The following is a 3,640-nucleotide window of genomic DNA, read 5'->3' as shown; positions in this document are numbered from 1 at the left end:
AAGGAGTTGGGGTGCTGCCACCACTCAGATCCTGCAGTTCATGGGTTCCTTTGAAGGTCAGTGGACAGGATCCAGGCAGCAGCTTCCCCTGAGCCTCTCCCACCTGCCTGGAGACTGACCCTCTAAAAAAGTTATCTTGAACTCCCTCCTGGGACCCTCATCAACGAGGGTCCCAGGAGGGAGAAAATGGAGGCTGACACCGTACTCAGATGGACTGCCACCTCCTCTTCTGGGAGCTCCTCTAAACAACTTCCCTGCTTGGGGAAGCTTTATCTGCATAGCAGGGCCCCCTTCAGCCCTGCCTCGGAGCAACTGTCCCGATGTCCCCTCCCGGCAGCCCAAGCTCATTCCTTCCTCTGGTGCAGGCAGGATGCTGTGGAAGCGTTAAGCTTTAACCTGACCCTTACTGAGCCTTTCACTTTGTTTATTTTTCTCTTGTAAATTTAGTTTTATGTGAATTTAATTTGTAGCTCGGCCAGGGAATCCAAGAGTGTGGTGGAAGCTGCCTTTCACTCCCCGGTTCTTTTGCAAGCTGAAGCACAACTGAGGATTACAGGGAAGAAAAAAAAAATGTCCAGTGGTGACGCCTCCAACCTCCATACACACACTGTCACTATAGTTAATTTCCATTCTCACCCAGACTATCTATTAACACCCTGTGCTGTATTTACCTAAATAGAGGAAGACTGCAGGGACTTCCGCTATGGAAGGCCTGGCTGGAGATGGTCCAGGCTGCAGTGGGGGCAGGCAGAGGGCAGTGAGCAGCCCCGGCCTGTACGTTCCAGCCCTATTGGGAAAGCAGGGGCAGCTGAGATGGGGGTGAGTGAACATTTTGTAGTTAATGGGAAGTTACTGTAATTTCACATAACACTTCAAACTTGTGCTGTAGCTCAATTTCCCTCCCACAGTCAACATGCAACCTTTTGAAATACATTTGCAGAGTTAAATTTGCTTTAGCGCTTTTTAAACATCTTCCGGAGAGGGCAGAGATGAGCTTTGGCTTGGCTCAGGCTGTCAACTGACACTATTTTCCACTTCCTTAAGTCCCCGGGTTTCTGTGTCCTGGCTCAGGGAATCTGTTGAGGCTCCTCAGGGGAGAGTCACAGAAAGTAAAACATACCCAAACCTAGGTGTAGACTCCTCCTCAGGGGAGGGTCACCCCTGGCACCTTTCCATGGTTCGGATTCATTTAGAAGAGCAGTGGTGCTTTGGGTGCCTTCCTGGGTCACCTGCGACAGGTGCTGATTGGTGGCTGCTGAGAGTTCACTTTCCCAGACCCAGGTGCTGGCCCTGCTTTCTGTCCTCACCTGCACAGACTCACCAGTGACCCCAGTGAGGGACACCGTACTCTGCCCCAGATGAACTTGACTCTGTCTGTACAGTTCAATTGCCAGGGACGTCAATCTGTAGAGACCCGTGGTCCTTGGCGATCACTTCCCTGCTTTCCCACTGCCTCTCCTGCCTCTACACCACCTCCCCCTCCCCTCCCCTCCCCTCTTTTCTCTATCCCTCCTTCCCTCTTCTCTTCCCTCCCCTCTCCTCCCTTCCACTTTCCTCCCCTCCCCTCCCCTCTCCTCCCCTCTACTTCCCTCCCCTTCTCTCCCTCCCCTCCCCTCTTTCCTCCATCCCTCCTTCCCTCCTCTCTTCCCTCCCCTCTCCTCCTCTCCACTTCCCTCCCCTCCCCTTCTCTCCCTCCCCTCTTTCCTCCATCCCTCCTTCCCTCCTCTCTTCCCTCCCCTTCCCGTCCCTTCTTCTCCTAGTCTACTTTCTTCCCAAATATTTTTTTCAAGTGAAAAGAATTCTTATCTCAGGCTTTGCTTCTTTGAAACCAAACTCAGGACATGGCATGAAAGCAGGGTCCCTTAGCTTCTCAGTTATACTGCTATGGGATCCCTTTCTGTATGCTGTGAATGTGTGCTGCTCCCATTAGCTAACAAATAAAGCTGTATTGGCCTATGGCAGGGCAGGATGGAGCCAGGTGGGAAAATCCACGAGAGACAGTGAGAGGAGAAAGGAGAGTGTGTGCGGGGGAGAGACGCCAAACCGCTGTCCAAGGAGCAACATGTAATGGGGCACAGATAAAGCCACAGAACACATGGTGATACATAGATAATAGTCATGGGTTGAGTTAAGTTATAAGAGCTAGCTAGCAAGAAGCCTGAGCCACAGGCCATATAATTTCCAATTAATATTAAGCCTCTGAATGATTATTTTATAAGTGGCTGTGGGACCGTGGGGCTGGGCAGAACCAGAGAAACTTACAGGTACATCATACACTTAAAATTATTCAGAATGTAGACAGAAGTCACAATGTGCTCGAGGATACTTTTTTTTTTTTGAGACAAGGTCTCATGTAGTCCAGGTTGGACTTAAACTCACTTTGTAGCTGAGGAAAACCCTGAACTTCTGATCCTCCTGCCTTTGCTAGGATTACAGATACGCACTGCTGTGCTCAGTTTATGCAGTGCTGGGATGGGATCCCGGGCTTCGTGCATGCCAGGCAGGCTCTACAACCTGAGTTACCTCCTCAGCCCTCAGTGCCACGGAACAGGCCTAGACAGTGAGCTACCTCCTCAGCCCCTCAGTGCCACGGAATGGGCCTAGACAGCGAGTTACCTCCTCAGCCCTCAGTGCCACGGAACAGGCCTAGACAGTGAGTTACCTCCTCAGCCCCTCAGTGCCACGGAACGGGCCTAGACAGTGAGCTACCTCCTCAGCCCCTCAGTGCCACGGAACGGGCCTAGACAGTGAGCTACCTCCTCAGCCCCTCAGTGCCACGGAACGGGCCTAGACAGTGAGTTACCTCCTCAGCCCTGCAGTGCTCCCTCTCAGGGATCTGTGTGGGGAGAGGAACAGAAGTTATTTTCTTTAAACACACACTCATCTGCAAAGCGTCAACTTTAAGACCACGTGGATGTATAATTCTATACAACTTTTTAAAAATTAATTTTTAATGGAAACAAAACCACAGGAATTATACATATTAATTGGGGCACCATGTAATGTTTTTTACCCATTTGTATTTTGTGGCAGGCTTGTGGCAGGCCTTTTTGTCACGAAGCCTTTTCCTTACGGTGTAAAGTTAGTGCCTCTCTCCTGGCTTAGTACCTATGGTCACGCTGCCGTGCAGCATCGTCCAGAGAGCGTCTGTGGCAGTGGTCCTCAACCTTCCTAACACTGCACCCTTCAATACCGCTCCTCATGTTGTGGTGACTCCCAACCATAAAACCATTATTTCAATGCTACCTCATAAATGTAATTTTGCTACCGTTATGAATCATAATGTAAATATCTGATATGTGGGAGACCCCTAAAGGGGTTGCAACCCACAGGAGGTTAAGAACTGCTGCCCTAGAGGGAAGTGTTCTATGAGAAATTATACAACAAAAATGGTTCCTTTAACAACGGCAACAGGATTCACAAGGAAAATAAGAGAGAAAGATGGAGATCAAAGCCGCTAGCATGCCGGGCGGTGGTGGCGCACGCCTTTAATCCCAGCACTCGGGAGGCAGAGCCAGGCGGATTTCTGTGAGTTCGAGGCCAGCGGCTACCAAGTGAGTTCCAGGAAAGGCGCAAAGCTACACAGAGAAACCCTGTCTCGAAAAACCAAAAAAAAAAAAAAAAAAAAATTAAAAAAAAA

The sequence above is a fragment of the Peromyscus californicus genome, unplaced genomic scaffold (assembly GCF_007827085.1).
Source record: "Peromyscus californicus insignis strain IS unplaced genomic scaffold, ASM782708v3 Scaffold_8__1_contigs__length_139910024, whole genome shotgun sequence".
Taxonomy (NCBI): Eukaryota; Metazoa; Chordata; class Mammalia; order Rodentia; family Cricetidae; genus Peromyscus; species Peromyscus californicus.
The sequence above is the reverse complement of the archived record's forward strand: the minus strand, read 5'-3'. Positions refer to the sequence as shown.